Raw genomic sequence first — 18,653 nt, forward strand, 5'->3', positions numbered from 1 at the left:
CAGCACTCACCTATGCCTAAAACCAACCTGAGTCAAAGGGCCAAATGTTTTTGTTGGCATGCCTACATCTGAATACCCTTTCCTCCATTTCCCCAGGACATGGGGACAATGTGCTTATGCAGAAAAACTACCATTTTGGCAGGGTTTTTTTGTAGGAGAAACTTGAGAAGTGTGGAGGAAAAAAGAATCTGTGGACACTTCTTTCTTTGGGCTAGGATTTCACTAACATTGCAGAGACAGGCTGAACCAAGGATAGAAGCATTTCAATTTCTATAGTGGCAATATTTGATATTACAGCCTCCACTGCTTCTTCAAAAAAAAGCATTTCATTGAAGTATCTGTAAAGCATCATATCCACTGCCATTACGCATAACCGTACAATGCAGAAGTCACTACAGCTTTATTTTCTGCTTATGTCCACCATCTCTTCCTTGCTTGGCACAGAACCTCATTTTTTGCCAAGACCTTCCATTTTCTTTTCTATTTACTTTCACCTTTCCTTTGTGCTGCCTGAAATTAGCTTTCCCTGTTCTCAATAGGACCATCTTTCTTTGTGGTTTTTTATCATGTCTCTGACTGCCTCTGCAATTCTATGGTTTTTGCTCATCTGAAAAACAATTTCCACATTCTTTTAAAGGGGAAGAAAAGCTGTTGATGTAGATAAGCTCACCAGAAGCAAAGAAGGAGCTTTCCTAATCTATGAAAACAATGCCCTCTCTCTGTATCCTACCCATCTCTCCAAGCACTTTTTCTTACTGTCAAATGCCCTCTGGCACAGAGTATATGGGAAAAAAATTTACTGCTTTCTGTGCTTCAAGTATCCACTATATGTCCTATTTCCAGAACAGTCATCTCCTCTTAAAAGTGCTTCCTACCTTTCCTAACCTTTTTCACCAGCCTGCAGGGTAAGGGCTTGGTAAGCATGTACCCCACCGGTAACACTAACTTCAGAGAACTCTCCTTTGGTGGCAAGCTGATCCCAAAGCAGCATGCAGGTACAGACATTGCTTACCTCAAATTTATCAGGGTTACAGAAAGAACATTCAAAGAACCAGTAAAGAAACTCACACATCAACAGAACTATTACTGCTGCTTTGTATTTGGATTGTGGGAATATTCTCTTTTCACAGGTCTCTCTGTACGTTAGGGCCAGGCAGGGGAAATGGCTTCCTTATTTTGCAGAAATGTGAGATTCCAATAGTGGCATTACTTTAAATGTATCTGAACCCAAATAATATTTTTAACATTTTTTTTAAGAGGGAGAATTTTATTCCTCGAATTCTAGCTGAAAAGGAAGTGAACTTACTTTCTCCATCAGAGATTTTCCTTGTTTATCGAATTCACAGAATTGTCTTTGTTCTTAGCCAAGTAACATCATTGAACTAGTATTAAGTTGAGGTCCAGCCATGATAAGGATGAATCCCTCCTCTCCTCAGGAGCAAAAACACTTGGGAAGGCTGTGGAAATGACCTACCAGGAATGACTCTTAGCAGAATGGACTATGAAGTCAAATTGGTTAGACAGCCTTTGAATTCAACCTGTTTTATGCTTTTATTTCTCCTGGAGTGTGCTGACCCGCCAGGCATATTTCCAAAAAGTCTGCGGTGCACATTCATTTTCTATCTGTTGGCAAGGTGCTGAGGGGTCTCAGACAGCTGTCCCCCATGCTCCCTGCACAGACAGCAGAGGAGACACCTCTTCAGAGGGTGATTCAGCCACCAAAGATCTGGATTGGATTTTGGAGGTACTTCTCTCTCCACTGATTGGGCAGTATCATAGGCCCCCATATTCTTCAATTAGAGATGACGGAGCAGGCCTTTATCATCTAAAATAACTCAGCAGCTTCAGCAAGTCCACCTGGAGGTTAGCCTGGCTGGGGAAAAGCAAGGTCTTGGGAAGAAGCTGCGGCAGAGTGAAACATGGGATTCAGTTTGCAGATTAAGACATCCAAATGCAGATCTACATGCGGCTGGCTGCCTGTGCACTCAGAGTCCAACTTCCTGCTACTATCACTAGAGACCAACCAATCCACTTCACTGATTAAAGAAGATGCTTATATTTGGTCTGCTGATTTACTCTCCAGACTCCATTGACTGTAGTGGCCAGCCCTCTACTGACTGTCAAACCCATGTTAATCCAAGAGCTGAATCCTACTCATTGTCTCCTTCATGTTATGAAATACCATAGATGTGGGTTAAATCACAGATGTGTGAATACTGCATATAAGCCTGGATAATATGATAGCTAAAGTACAGCCTGTTTCTGATGAAAGGCAAAGTAAGGAGAATAATCTGCAATTAACACTGAAGCATGGCACATAAATCCCAGTAAAACAATAACCTTCTGAGAGTAGGCATATAAATCCTTTTCAATGAAGGGTGAATTCTCACCCAGAGTACTAAACTGTGACATACCAACATGTTCTTTAATAAATGAAAAAAAAAAGGGCTTATTTCATTAGCGATATTCAGTGTTCCAGAATGGCAGGGACAACACATACCCACAGCAGCATATCTGTAGTATAGCTTTGAAGCATGGCCTATTCAAGAGAAAGGTTCGTGTTTTTCAGTAAAAACTAGCAGAGCACTGCAGTGTGTGCCAAATCCTGTGTAGTCAGTCTCTCAGGATGCAGGTAGCTCACTGAAACAATGTTAGAGACCACAAAGCACACAGCAAAGCAAAGGGTGCAGACCCAAGAGCTAACAACGGCTGCACCACTGCTGGAAGTGAAAGCAGCAGCTTCAGATCTGAGACAGCTTCTCTGCACCTCATGGAGGCACCAGCATGCACTGGAAGGGCAGAGAATATCTGCTTCATGCAGACCCACAAAGTGCAAACAGGGTCTTTTTCTGAGATACAAGGGCTGGAGATACTAGTGATATCAGACATTTATTCTGACAATCAGTGCCAGCAGGAGTTGTTCTACTTTACAGGAGGACACAAGGCAGCACAGCAAGAAGAGAAGAGTGAACGGGCTCTTGCTGTAATGAGGAAGAGTTGGATGTCATGAGGATCCTCATTGTTGACCTGAGCGGAGGTTAATTTTCAGACCCTTACGCATCACAATGGTATGTGGGTAGGCAAGTTTTGCTAACTAAAGATGCAGATAGCATGATTACTGGCCTCAAACTGGAGAACTGAGCCTGTAAGCATTACATGCAATAGGTTTCAAAACAACTATTACCACTGTCTAAAAAATTCATCTGCATTTGCACTTAAAGCTGGGCAGATTCAACCCAAATCCTTTTCAGAAAAATACCAATTTAGTGGTAGCAAATTACCTCAGAATATCATTGTGGTATCACCAAATAGTTCATGTAATGTCATGCAATCTGAAAAGCGTCCAAATCTTTCGTTCTGATGCCTACTAAGTGCCTGTTTTAACAGATTTGTCATTTATATTTTTCCTTTGCTGCATTTAAAAGAATAGGCAAACATTCACTATCAGATCAAAATATTTTGTTTGCTGGACAGATTTTTTTTTTTTATTTGCATTTTGGTTCATCAAAAAAACCCATGAAACATACATGGTTTTCTCCTGTTTTCTCCAAAATGCTTAGTGGCTGAACCAGTATGCTCAAGACAACAGTATCCTCAAGTTAGAAACTACAATGCTTGGGGTAAATGCTGCATTCACACAGTAAATCTCAATGTGGGGACCCTCCATGGCCATGAGTCAAAGTAAAGATTTGTACTACACAAGAAGCCAGTGCTACAGGTTCTTGTGTGATAAACTCACAAATTACCTTTTATTTGGAAGATAGGAAACGCAAACCACTGCAGCATTAACTCTTAGATCTGTGATACAAAGCTTTCTATAAATCAAGTCTGCCAGATGTCTCACAGATATGGCTTAGACCAAGAAATCACCATGCTAAAAGGAACCACTGCTGCTTAAAATCTGTCCTTTCTCCCCAAAGAGCCTAGCTAAAAAAAGAAGCAAGACTGACAATCACGGTTGTGAACAGCTGCTTGTTTCTGAGCATCACAGCTGCACAAGCACATCTACTCTCGTTTCCTAGATATTCCCATGCTTTGATGAGCTTGCTTGCTGGGGATCTATCCTTTCAACTTGGGTTCCCTGGGGTGAAGCCAAGGGAAGGGGCTGGCTGTGCTTTACACTCGGTTAGGCGATCTCCTCTGGGAAGAAAAGATCACTTTCAAATACAAAATTTTGGTACCCAAAGAAATGTTCAGAGGACAAAAATGGTTATCTGGAGGCCAGTAAATTTCTCCAAGCAAATTATTATTATTATCCCATTCTACAAAACCCTGAGCACAGCCTAAGAATTTGTCTGTGCTACAGCTTGTGTGGCACAGACAGATGACTAAGCAAGTCAAAAATTAATGAATACTCAATTTTTTTTTATCAGTGAACAAAACCTGTGCAGCATGGCACTGAGCACAGGCTAATCTAGCCTGCTGCGAAACATGCTGGGTGAGCTTGTGCTGCTTCAGCAAGACTCTCTCCTGGCTTATTTAAATAGCTCTGCCAACTCCACGCTTTGCTGCGGTGGCAGAATGGGTGTACTGTAAGAAAGGAAACGGCTGGCACTTCGAGCTTCCCTGTATGCCAATAATTCAGAAAAAATCAGGAAAGAACAAATCTTTCCAAGGAGCTCAGAGAGTTTGGGCATGTGCTGAATGTGTTTTCAAAGGCTCTTGGGGACTAACAATAATAACTACAAGTTTCATAGCACTTCAGAGTGCTTTAAGCCTCTGTCTGCAGCACTCCTTTCTACAGCCAAGGGAGAAAGGCCAGTGGAGGGAACTGTCAAAGACACTACAGCAAGCTGGAAAAACAGGGAGCAGAACTGGGACTTCACAGAACTCTGGTCAAGGTGGCCCCATCCCAGGATCCCTGAGGAACTTAAACTTGGATCACTGATACCCATTCTGTTCCTATTAGCTAAAAAGCCCAGATGTACTAGAGTATATTGCTGTGTTGATACCTATGGCTGTGAACACATTGTAGGCAGGGAAAAGACTAAAACTGAACTTTCAAAACAGTCCCTTCCCAGAATAGAAAATGCTTTGAGATTTCCTTACTTTGTACCTCAAAGCCAGAAAGCTTTGCCTCCCTTATTTCACATCTCACAAATGTTACTGGTATATCCTGTTTTGAGTCCGGTAACTTGGTTTTGGCTAGTACATGCATACTTCATTTGAAGACCTCAAAAGACAGAGAAGCCACTGTTTCATTTTGCAGTTTGTTTCAATGTTTAATCACATTGAGTAATTAAGATGCTGCACCTAATTCCTTATTTGATTTATCTGGTTTCACACTGTTAGTTCTTACTATGCCTATCTTGATTGGATGAAGGACTTCTTTCATTATCTGGTGCTTTCTCTTCATTAAGATACTTTAGAACTGAACACGAGTCACCATTCAGCATACTTTTGATAACCTTCACAGCCTGAACTCAAAAATCCCATTTATGTTCACAAGAACTGCAAAGAGAGGCCTGCTCAGCAAAAAGCTGGGATGGAACGTGAGCTTTGCCACACCAGTCAAAGGCACTGCCTTCACAGCTGCAAAGATAAAGTCATCTCTCAACGGACATGGAGAAGATTAGAATATTAAGAAAATTTCCACAGATATGTGGGGACATCACATGTCTAGGTCTTGTGCCAGCACAAGACAAAATTCACTTACAGTCCAAATTTCAACTGATTATTGTCCTCTCTCCACCTTTTGGGCATCTTCTCCAACTCTTGAATTAACTTGGGGCTTTTTACTAAACTAGCTACAGTTTTTCTGCATGCTTTGAAAAATGTTGGCCCCAGAAACAAACATAATATTCCTGTATCAGTCTCACTAATGCTTAAATCATATCTCTGCTGCCACTCAGGACTCCCTGTTTGCACTCCAGGATCATGTTCACCCTCCTTGCCAAGATATCACACTGGGAACTCAAATTTATTGCTTATCCATGAAAGACTTTTTTTTATTCTTCTTTTTTTAGAGTTGCTGCCTTCCAAAACATAACACTCCTCCTTCTTTAGAGAGGTATAATGTTATATTTGGCTGCATTAAAATGCATTTGGTTTGAATAATTCCAGCTTACCACAAGATTAATCACTCTTTACAACAGCCCCGTTCATGATTTACAACTCCACCTTCCTTTTTATCAGTCACACATTTAATCTGCTGTGAGTTTATATTTCATCTAGAGGACCAACAAAAACAATGTCTAGCTTCAGGGCCACCACAGATCCTGACAGCACCACCTCTGAGACACTGTCTCAGATGATAAGTCCACTGGCATTTATTTTCTGACATTTCCCAGTGGAAGTTGAACCCCTCTGTTGAGACCACCTGAGTTGGGCTGAACTCAGTGAGCTCAGGCACTTCCCACCCCAGGCAAGTACGTACCCTTTGGTTAACAGCATTAATACTGCAAGATCTGCAAGCTCTGAGCAAGCCCATCAGTGCAGTGGATGGAAATCACAGATCATTTTGGTTTATGCTGATTCAAATGTCTGAATGTCAAATATAACATTCTGCTTGACACCTTTCACCAGCTGCCAAACTAATTCCTGGTACTCCTGATCAAGTTAATGTTACTAGCTGGGGCTCTGTTTAGGAACAGAGCAGAACTTGCAGTTTGGATAAGAAAGGGAAAGAAACAGAATTACTAAGTCTTTTGGACATTTTAGAAAAGACGAAATTGACAGGTGACAAGGCAAACTGTAATTTACACACATCCCAAGGCTGTGTCGCAGTCCTACTAACTGCTGTGGGCTCTGCAAATGTCAAGAGGCAAGACACGCACCTCAGAAATACAGACGGATAGATACAAACAGCCTTTAAGAAAACGAGCTGTCAGGTATGTTTGCATCTTACTCTAAAATACAGTCTGGCAAAGAAATATATGAGAGACCACAGTCAACCAGGCCAACAAAAATAAGAGATTTAGGAAACACCTGGAACGATGTGCTGTTTGTCATTGCATGAGAGAGCAAAGGCTCAGAAGCAGACAAGAACAAGGGAGAATGGGATGAAAAGATGTATCATCTTTCTGAAAACAGCAGAAGAATCTGTCTTGCAGCTTAGCTCTCCCCTGGTTCACATAAAGGCAAGCAGGTGAGCACTGCAAAAAGGAATACGGGACTGGGCTGAGTTTGCAATGCTGTAGGTAAACCCAGAGTTTTCTCATTCTGATCAGACAGGGTATGATAGGTCTAGCAGGTACTACAATTCCTTTTTAGATTTTCTTTAAGATGCTCATAAGGGCTTGGTTTTACAGTGTAAATAGTAATTGTGCAACTGCCCATATGTCATATTAACTTACACTCTGAAGATACTAAAATAAAAGCGAGAGACGGTGTGTATCCTTATCTTGTACGATACCGGTACAAGATTAGCAACAGGGAGATTTTTATTCCAGACCCTGCTGTGCCAAGGCCAGCTAACATGGTCTTAGTCCTTTCTTCTCCATACTTCTCACAGCACTTCTGAGGATACACATCACAGACGAAGGTGGAAAAGGGTGACTAATGGGGGCTCTAGAAGTTCCATATATCAATAATGTCAAAAGCAACACTCCTGTTGTTTTCAGGAATGTATTTCTGTTTGACCCTCAGCTAGACAAACTAACAATCTCGCATAACTTGCTCCCATAGCACCTCAGAAACCAAGGAGTGGATGACACTTCCCAGTTCCAAAACCCAGGAGGAGGCACTTGTGTCCGCAGATTGCTCTGGAGCTGGGAAGCATGGACAAGTGCCACAAGCAGCTGAACTCCTGCTCCTGCCTCTCTTGTTTTGGTCGGCTTAAGCTGCAATCTTGATAGTGTTTCACTATTTAATACCTGAGGTTCTAGTTCCTCTATCCCCGTTCTAAAAAACTGGCATACTTGATAGCATTTGCAACCGACTGAATATTTAAGAGTGCCATCAAGTGGCCAAGTGGGGGCTTCCAGAAGGCACATGTCGCTCAGAAATCCCCAGGATCATGCAACAAATGGACATCTATAAATGTGCTGCTTTTGGATAATCACACCAGCCTGCTGTTACTGCAAACAAGCCAGGCTGCCAGCATCTCAGTATTTCTGGCCTGAAGAGCTCTGAGAGGGACACACACACTGCAGGAGATGCTTATGTATTCCATAATTAAAGGATGGGAATGTTAGAGTTTTATGATGGTCCTGCAGCCTCTTGAAAGCAGACGGATGCCTGATGAGATGGACATGTACAGCCCAGACCATGGAGGAGGCAATTAGAAATGATACTGCACCTCAGAGAACTTTTCTGAAGACATTTGGCAGAAGACCCAGATTTGATTGAGGAGCAAAGAAGAAGCAGAGTTACACAGGCCAATCTGCAGTGAATTTTGCACAGGCATGTACTTCAAGAAACAATGAATATTAAGAGCAGCCATTACAGTCAGACACCTGCCCCTACCCCATTTTCAGCAGTGGTTAATATCAAACACTTAAGGAAGTGTATAAAAACAGAGCATAAAACAGTCATATTTTTTCTAGAATACTGTCTAGGCCCCTATTAATTTGTGGTTAAGCATCTCCCAGTTCCCTAATGGTCCTCTTCCCATTCTCCTGTGCAGCCAGCCACTGATCATTAAATCTGGACAGTATTTTTCAGCATTCTTCTTTGTATAAGGCTGGAATATACACCAGATATTCAGTTCTCACAGTGATTTGGGGTTTTTGGCTTGCTTTTATTTTTAGTATATGAAATATTGTGCATCTCAAGCAGATATGTGAAGCGTATGATTGGTGGTTAGTATACGTGGGTTTAAGAGCTACTAAAAGTAGATTTCAGAGGAAAAACTAATATCGAGTTAATATCTCCGAGGAGGTGTTTCCACGACCTTTCTTGCATGTGGAGATACTGTTCCATTGCTTGGCCATTCTCACAGTAAAGAAATTCTATCTTATGCTTAAAGGGACTTTTCTCTATCTCAGTGCATGTCCATCGTCTTTTATCCTTTCACTTGATACCACTGAGAAGAGTCCAGCTCCGTTTTTGTTATTGCCTCCCATCAGATATTTATACACATAAGAAGAAAATTCCACCTTTCTCCAGTGACAGCTAGCTGTGCAGCCTCCCAGCTTTTGGAAGCCAACCACTACATAAACCAAACCAGACTACAAGTCTGGTCAACACCACAGATTCACTGTGGGAGGTAAAGGGGAATTTAGCTCCCCATTATCTCCTGTCCCCACCAGCCAGGCTGCTGCTGGGCAGTCTGGCTTCCCTTCAGCATCTCTGCAGCAGAGGAAGAAGCCTGGGGCTGCATAGCATCTAGAAAGTTTGTGGTGCTCCAGAGCACCACTCTGCTATCCTGTGTGAGCCAAGGTGAGAAAAAAAGTGCACCTGGGCACATCCCAGGTATGTAAAGGGGTTGCATCTGGCCCTGAGCAAGACAAAGCTGAACTGCCTGGGAAACTGAACACAGCAAAACACTCAGAAACTTCAAAGAGCAAACACCATGTTACAATGTGAAAAAGAGCTCCCAGTGTTTTGCTGGGGTGATTTTGTTCTTCTGAGCACCCTTACAGGTTAGACACAAACATACAGTAATACAGCATCAGGGGTGCCCAGGAAGGTTGAGCCAAACATCTCCAAACTTCAAAATCCTTCGCATCCACAGTCTGGCATACATAGTATCAGCATCTTGAGAATCTGCTGTGCTGGCTTCTCTTTTAAGAACTCACCAAACAATAAAAAAGCTGATACAACTGTCCCTCTAAGAAGATCTATTATGCAGTGCTGGACACCACTTCATCAGGCACCGTTTGATGGGAGGAGCTGCAGAATGCCAGTGAGTCCCAGTCAGCTCTCTTATACATGGAGGAATCTGATAAGAATAACTCAGGGCTGAATGAGCAGTAGCTCTTGGAGTAGTACCTGCTGCCTTTCTTTTATGGCAGGTGAGACTCTTTCCAACAGCAGTAACTTACTAAAATTTAGCAATGAATTAAATCTAGTGTGATAATGTTGAAAAATTAAGGATGCCTAGGTTACCCAGCCCTACACACAGAGTAACTCTCAAGTTAATTCACACAGGAAAACTGTATTCTCTTTATCTTATAGCCAGGAAACCAGAAGTGTAGAGTTGCTGAAGACACAACTCAAAACTAGGTACATGAATCACTGCTCAGATTCCTCACTGATACAAAGATTTAAGCATCCCTGAATAATTTTTTCCCGCCTTCTCTAGTTGACTTCATCACACAATATCTTAAAACTCACTTTTATCCTCTCTCACACATATTACAGGAAAGTGATATCCTTGACAACAAAACATACAGCACTCAGAATAATTAAAAAAAAAGACCAAAAAAAATAAAAAAACACCACAGAATATACAGAGGTTTTTTGCACTGTTCCGATGCTAGAAGTTTCTAAAAACTGAAAGTTTGGTCTGCACTTACTCTTCAATAGTCAGGATTTTTAATGTATTCATGATACAATCTTAACCTGAAGTGGTCTATAATATCAGTCAGTGGAGGTTAACATCCAGATATTCCTGGGTATATTCTGACAGTCTCGCAGCCTAGCAAGTATTACTGAGCATGAAGTGGAGAATTGAAAAATATGATTGAGTTCCCTACATGGGGTTCAGCAGAGAAAAATGTTAAACTGAAGAATATGTGTGTTTGTTTTGCAGCAGCAAAAAACCAAAGATAAGCTAAGAAGGGTTTTGACATCTCACAAGTTTCAACTCTAATGAAAACACTAAATTAGATAGATTTCCTTCAGGTTTTTACGGATCCACTCTGTTGAAAAATGATGCTCACTCATCTCCAGAACAAAAGACAGAAGAGAAAAGTCTTTGAAGAAAAAGTCTTTAATGGGGCCTTACACAATCTTTTCATACCATTCTTCCCTAGGAATAATGACAAGCTATCTAACTTCATGAGCTTACAAAGTAACTTACATATTGCTGGAATTAATGATGAAATTAGCCCAATTCAGATTTATAAATTCTAAGGCCAAAGGAGATCGTTGTGATGAATAAATCCTGGAACAGGAACAAATGTTCCTGTGCTTAATTACTTCCACCATTAAAAATTCAATTTATTTCCAGCTTTCTGAGATCTCTGAATTCTACTTCCAGTTGTTAGATTCTGTCCTAGATGAAAAAGTAAGATGAAAGAGTTCTGTTCTGCAAGATACCTCCTTCCTTTCCCTTCAAGTAACTAATGACAGTAATCAAATCACTACTTAAACTTCTCCTTAATAAGCTGAGCTGTTTTAAGTACTTCACTGTAAGGCAGAGCTTCCAAACATAAGTCATACTGTGGCTCAGCTCTGAACCTTTATCAATTTTAATATCCATTTTGAAGACTGGACTCTTAATAGCTGGATACAACATTCCAGTAAAGGTCTCACCAGCACCATACTCAGAAGTACCATTTCCTCCTTCCTACTACTCTCTAGTACATTAATGCATACAGCATCCCATGTCAGACCTCCTAAGACACTCTTCTGCTACTGCTCTTCCAGCCTTAGCTAGACGTTTTCTTTCTCGGAGTGTACATCAAGATAGGAGAATATTTTCAAGTCCAGTTTCATGACTGATGCAAAACAATCTAACCACGGGTTGTTGCTAAAAATGCTGATTTCTCTCGCCCTCTGCTGTTTCTTCTTCCCTCCTCTGTGTTTTAACCCCAGTGACCCTGTGCTGGCTGATCTGGCTGAAAAAACAATAATTTTAAATGGCACTGTTGTCTTTGGCTACTGATGGTGATATTGCATTCATGTAACACTCAATCTATATAATTAGCAGTTCTTAAATGAAATCTAAGGAGGACTAGGTCTTTAAAGCTGCCTGGTGACCCAGCTCTCTGACTGGATATTGGCCAGCAAAGACAGATAGCTGACTTAGCAAGCTTCCTGCTCTTTGCAGGAGCAGGGGATGGTTAGGACAACTTAGGGGCTCTCCGAAATAGAATCATGGTGTGATGGCGCAAGTCTGGAGAAGCAGCACTCCAGATTGAATAACCTCTTTGAAATAATGCCTCTAGAGTAACCGCCCCTCTATGGGAATTGCTGGAGTAGAGCCTTGTGTTTCTAGGACCGTCCTATGGGATCTGAGGTGAATGCAGCTCTGGACACATGCTGCCTTCTGTGGGTTCCTTGGCTTGGCCTTTTCATCAGTAAGAATGGAGGCAGCATTCCCTGATCCCATCTAGGAAGACACAGACAGTCAAGGCAGAAAGGAACTCAGACACCACAGCAATGGAGACCATCTAAGTAACTAAAACAGGCAGGCAGATATCCTGCCCGCTCTGCAATCCCAGGTCACCATGGAGGAGCCTTCGCACCCAGTGGCTCTTAAGTCAGTCTAAACAACAAACAGATAACCGCAGCACCAGGCTGGAAGGCAACGGCAACAAGAAATTAGCTCTACTGGGAGAAGTGCAATATCGGTCATCCAAACTTTAAGTATCTCTACCTTAACCCTTCTTGCAAGACATATTTGGCCTGGAGGAGGGTCAGATCTTCCCTTTGGATACTCTATATTTTGTAAAAGCCAGATACCACAGCTGGAGCAGAAAGGGCTTCAAATGAACAGTAGAAAGCTGACCTCTGGTGTTGGGAGCAGGGGTACAGAGAGAAGACAGAAAGGAAGGCAAGCTCCTGTGCTCAGACGCACTGCTTCACAGTCTTTGTAGTTCTCTGGTAAGATTCACTCACTAGCATCGCTTCAGACAAATGAATAAAACCAGCTGATGAATGAAACCAACATGTAGCAACAGGCTACTGTGCTTGGCAGGAGTATTGCTGTTTTCATTTCTGTGCTTTCATATCAGTTCTTCCTCCACAAAGCATCTAATCAACTGATGCTGTACAGCGGAAAATTAATGGGTTCCTTCAGAGAGCTGCCTCATGATGCCAGAGAGCACTGTGGGATTGTTTGTAAATATTTGATTAGAAAAACCAAGTAAAATTGCCGTGAAAACATGCAAGGATTAATGCTGTGCCACTATCCAATAGGTATATTTATAGTATATAGCCAACATTAACACATGTGGTACTACACCAAATGCCTTCACCAGTGACTTTGCCCACACAAAGCCAGCATTTCCACAGATCCAGTCTGTAAACAGCTGACTGACAGGAGCTGACATAGCTTTCAGAGGATACATTGGGTGTTCTGTTCTGCTCTGTCTCTACACAGCACACAAAAGGGAGGGCACAGGAGCATCCTCAGAGCCTTTGTATGTGCCCTCAGCCCCCTCTTTGCCAATCCAAAGAGGGAATGAGGCTCAGGGTGGGAATAAGCCCTGCTTCCTTGGTAGTCAGTGCCCTTTGAAAATCTCCCAACAAGGAGCAAAATACGTGACCAGTCATTAATCCATGCATGTTTCTCTGTGGACGCTTTCATGCAACAGAATCGCTCTCCCCAAAGAGAGATATACAGGTAGGGCACAGTTTATGACGAGCTTTAAGGCCATCTGCATGCACATCCGCACAAGGAATTAAAAGGACCCTGCTGCCATAAGGCAGCATGACTACAGGAAAGGAGACTCTCCTCCGGGAAGGATGTGCCCTTACTTGCCCACCTGGATAAAGTGGGAAATCCCACATCTGTTTTCCAGTCCAACCTCTGTTCCTTTATTTCTGAATTTCAGGTTTGCAGACACAAGAAACCCGCTGGCAAAGGGTGTCAGGTACATGCTTGCAGGTTTTCTCTCCAGCGAGTCATACAATGGCAGGCTGCTTAAGAAGAGATAGAATCCCCATTCTCTTGAGCTTTAAGACACTGGTCTTTAAAGTGCCAGACATCTGTCAAAAGCCATTAGGCAGAATGAAGGCTGTTCTGATACAGAGGAAATACTTCTGGAGGCCCATTCCAGCCTGATTTTATGTAATTTTTTAATTTCATACTTTGACTTTTATATGAAACCAACACTGCAGTAGCCAAAGATTAAAATCAAACCAATGTGCTAATTTACAGTTCCTTCCAACAAACGAGGTAAAACTTTATGTTGTAATGCAGAAGGCAGACATCATCACATATCTTCCCAACGAAAACAGTAGGTTGATTCTGATCTTGTTTATGTGAACAGAAATTAGATATAATTCCATAGCCAGACACACTGGTAAACCTAGGCATGAAATCAGAATACACCCTCGCAGTATTTTAGATATTGCCTGATTGCCTTCTCCTACCCAACACAGAAAATACCAGTAAGGTGTGGTAATCATCCCAACTAACAGTAAGCTTTCGTTGCCCAGTTACCTCAGTCATCACATGTGTTTTTCAGAATTCCTGCTCTGCAGCTGTTTGCCCAAACTGACAACAATTTCTTTTTCCACTTCAGCTGGAAGTCACATTCCCTCCTTTCTCTTAACTAATGCTGCAGTTATGTAAATACATGTGTTAAGTAAAAGAAAAAAATCCATGATTAATAATGAAAACGACACCCATTGAGGCTTAGAGAAAATAGATGATTCAAGAAATAATAGAATTCAAATTGGGAAAACAATAGCTCATTAAAATGTGAATCAGCTGGTGGTCAACATAGAACATGGTCCCAACTGACTGTCATTTGCAAATTAATTGAGGTTTTCTTTTGGTGGCACCTACCTTGAGAGTCCAGTTAAGTCACTTACACACTCTAGCACAACTCAAGAAACAACATTACAGATTTAGTATTCAGGCTGGGACTACATACTGTCGGATGTAATACCATATGCAAGAAATGATAAGAATTTGTTTCAAAGAAGAAAAGGAAACTGCAATTTTCAGAGCATGCTGTGAAGTCTGGAAGGATTAGAGGCTGTCAGAGATCCTGCAGTACAAGAGGCGTATAGGAAGAAGCTAAGCTCTGATGCTTTTAAAGTATGGGAAATCCCAGTGGCGCCTGGGGTTTGGTTGGAAATCTTGAAAACTCTTTTGCAAATCTGAAAATATAGTTCAAACTTTCCTTTGTAAAACTTGATTCATTCTTCTCATGGAATCTAAATTTGAAAAACTACATTTAAAAAATCAGAAATAGTTCAGCTACAACAGCACTCTAATCATTACAGATAAACGGAAATGCTTTAAACGAAGCAAATGAACACCAAGGAGCATCAAACTAGCAAAGCTGGGCCAGATCCATGACTTACCAATGATTTTCTATTGTATTCCAGGAATCAGAGAGGAGCTGCAAGTTCGTCTCACAAGACGTACAAAATGGCGAAAGTTGCAAGTCAGATCTGCATAGCCCTGAACCCACTGGGGTTCTTCTCAGACCACAAAAGTCCATTTACTTGGGAACCACTGCCTCTGCCTTCATGAGGGGACACGGCTTAGGGAGCTGTGCAAGCCACAACAGGGCCGCCAATTCCTGCAAGTTTAGCAGGGGTGCTACAATATCATTTTTTTTTCTAAGCCTCAACTTCATTATTTAAACACAAGTCCTGCTTCTGCTTTGTTTCAGAACAAAACTTTGCTAGCCCTCATGGCAATAAATGAAAGTGTTACAGCACCAAATAGGTTCCACCCTGAAAGCATAGGAGGCAAATAAAAAGAAGTCAAGTCTTACCATTTGTAATAATCTTATGATTTTGAGAGCCTGCCTTGCGCTTTGAATGATCAGACTTGACAATACCACACCACCCTCAGGGAAAAATTTCCTAACTACCAAAGAAATTCTCCCTATTCCCTGAAACAAGAACTCCCAATATTTATTAGTATTACCTTTTTTACATCTAGTTCTCCCTGTTTTCTCACTTTCATATGTCAAATAGCTTTCTGCCAAAGACATCATAAATCCTTACGTTGCATCCAAAACAATTTAAAATACATTATTTTTATAATAGACAAAGACATCTATATTCCATCACTCCCTGTCTCCACAAATTCCCACAGACTGCTTTAGTAATCTATCTTATTTTTCTTTAAGGGTATCTATCAAAAGAAACAACTATTAGTTAATATACTTGTGAAGTTACTACATAGAAACAGAGAGATATTTTGCCTATAGTAGCTTGTAACAAAAATTATTTACATACATGGCCTTGCCTTTAGGGGTGATTATGGCATGCAGTGTAGTGAGGGGCAGATCAAGTCACAGAAAAAGGTCACACAGAAGAACTTTTGCATACTTTATGCTATGTGTTCAAGTTGATAGTTTTCTGCATTATAATTTGACTCCAGGCTTTAACTGACATGCATACTGCTAACAGCAGTATTCATACAGCAGTGCTGTATAACCTACAGTCTCTTCATAGATCCTTCTACAGTGATGCGGGAATAACTAAGTTCAGAAACAAAGCAATGAAAGTGGAGACTGGGTTAATAACTAGCCCATCTGGCTCGTGTGATATCAACACACCACCACTAATAATGTCTGTACAGAAGGTCTGATCATGAGCTTTGCAGACCTCACATATAGTGATTTATCTTTTCCCCATCTGAGTTAGAGTTCATCTCAGTGCACAGACACAAAAGTATTGTCACAGTATAAAGTAATCTAACCCAAACAAACTGACTTGAGCAGCATGTTTGAGGGTACTTAAACATTACAGTTGAAAGATATCAAAATTTATTTCAAGGAGGTATACCCACTACATTTCAGCCCCACGGCAACTTGCTCATTAAGAATTCCTGCAGCACCTTCCACATCACAGGACAAAACCAAGGATGTTTTCTATAGCAAACCCCTCAACACACAAAATCCTCCTCTTCCACTCCCAGGGAACTGCTTGCCAAATCACAAATTCCACACAGGGATTCACCACTAAAGTGCCTCCTTAGCTTGAAAGACTGAATGCAACTCAAAAATGCATATCACCTGATCACATCTAAGCCTGCAACAGTTAACTTAAAAAAAAAAAAAAAGGAATTCTGTACAAATTATTTGTATGATCATTGAGTTTTTCAACACTTTACTACAAAGACTGCATTCCTACAGTGATAAAAGATTAACAATAGTTCTATCTTCTTACCAAGGATTTTGAAACTTTTAAGCTTTAATAGTACTGAACTGATTAACCACAATAAACTATGCATTAGGTGATAAATAAAACTTAGGGAGTCAGCATGTTTCCTTATTTATGTGGCTGATTCCACAACCACAGCGGCATTTGAGAAACAGAGGAAATGGAAAGACCTCTCAGGTCACTGGATCCAGAGCCTTTTCCTGGCAGGCAACCAGAGCAAATCCATACCATATCAAACTCTCCCTTAAACTAATGTATGTGCCTGCACTAGCCTTAAACAGCTCTAATAGCTCCTTGGCATTTATCAGCCCTAATATACTTATGGAGCACTAGAGGCTAAACAAATCAATTTGTTTAGTTTTCCCTTGCATGGACACTCTGGAATTCCTCTGAAGAAAGTGCCATGTAAACCTGAATTACTGTCAGGTAAAAGGATTTTACAAAATTCCTACCCTTTGTGAATCTACCCACTTTAGTGAACCTCATCCTTGAAGTGCTAATGCAAAGAGTTAAATCGAGGCCAGATCTTCAGTCTTGTTAATGTTATCTCTCAGATAGAACTCAAAGCACTCAGATTAGGGAATCTGCTCTGTGGCCCATGTCAAGGTTTCAGTGATGAAAAATAAAGCAAGCAGAAGAAAACCATGTCCTTTAAAGTACAAGTTAATATATAAAATAATTAAGTATCTGGCATAACTAAATTCATTATGGCTAAGTAACGTTGACTTGCGTTTTATCCAAATTTTACTTTGCTGTTTATATATCCAAACATTGGGTTATTGGGGGAACAGAATACGTGTTTGGGTTGGTTGCAGGAATCACTGGATGCTCCCTAAGAGATGGGGAGCTGATACCCAAGCACAATAACACAGCCAGCGGTGCAGGGGCCTCAGCAACCAGGACTTGTCCCACTCCTTTTGGGAAATGGTGCTGGTGAGGGTGGTCAGGGCCAACAGAGCCTTTTACTGCCCTCAAGACCCTGACAATATTTTTGCTACTTAGACTGTGAGAAGTAGACTTGATTCCAGGACTTTTGCCATGGAAAAGTCAAGCTATGATAATAGCTTAGTATTTGGCGGGAATGAGAAATACAAACACAAACAAATAATGTTTGGCTTATAGAACATGGGCATAAGAACATCTGCATTTCAGAAAATGAATATCTAAAATAGAGCTTAAGATGATGCTTTTAAGAAAGTGCACGTAGAGCTGTTTTGCCTGTCCTCAGTATCTGTTGGTATCTTCTGCTGAGTCAAGGGCTCTCTCAGTATAGACAGGTGGAAAGTCTTTTACCAATTTTCATTAGAAGACAATCGCCTTGACTTTGGTAACAAAGAGAGTTAACCTATCCCTCCTTGGTTTCTGTTGTGCAAATGCCAAAAGAAACAATTTCCCACACAAACTTAAATGTAGCTGTTTCCAGGGACCAAGCTAAGAAAGTAAAGGCGTCAGACTGGCTTTATCAAACAGGTAAGACTCTATGGCACACAAATGTTTAGTCTCCTGTGGATAAAAATGCACCAATCAAAGTAACAGGGCTAGACAGGGAGGTAAGTGCATGGAAGTTAATGGCCTGCGATGCACCGGAGACACAACAGGATGGCTAAGCAGCTCCTTTGATCCTCAGGCTCTAGAAAATCTGTTAATACATCTTTTCCCCAAACACATCAACAGAACTCTTTACTATTTCATGCTTAGCAAAATGCTACAGCAAAAGATGATGTTATGAGTCGATTTAAAATCAA

The 18,653-nt window shown here is 41.2% G+C and overlaps 1 protein-coding gene across 1 annotated transcript in view; it reads right to left on the bottom strand.

Annotated features, from left to right (window-relative positions):
* The window catches only part of DNAI1 (dynein axonemal intermediate chain 1), a gene marked incomplete at both ends in the record, with an annotated part of 159,602 nt that overhangs the window by 86,321 nt on the left and 54,628 nt on the right, over window positions 1–18,653 (bottom strand). The window lies entirely within an intron of this gene.

The sequence above is a fragment of the Vanellus vanellus genome (assembly GCF_965231255.1).
Source record: "Vanellus vanellus genome assembly, chromosome: Z".
Classification (NCBI taxonomy): Eukaryota; Metazoa; Chordata; class Aves; order Charadriiformes; family Charadriidae; genus Vanellus; species Vanellus vanellus.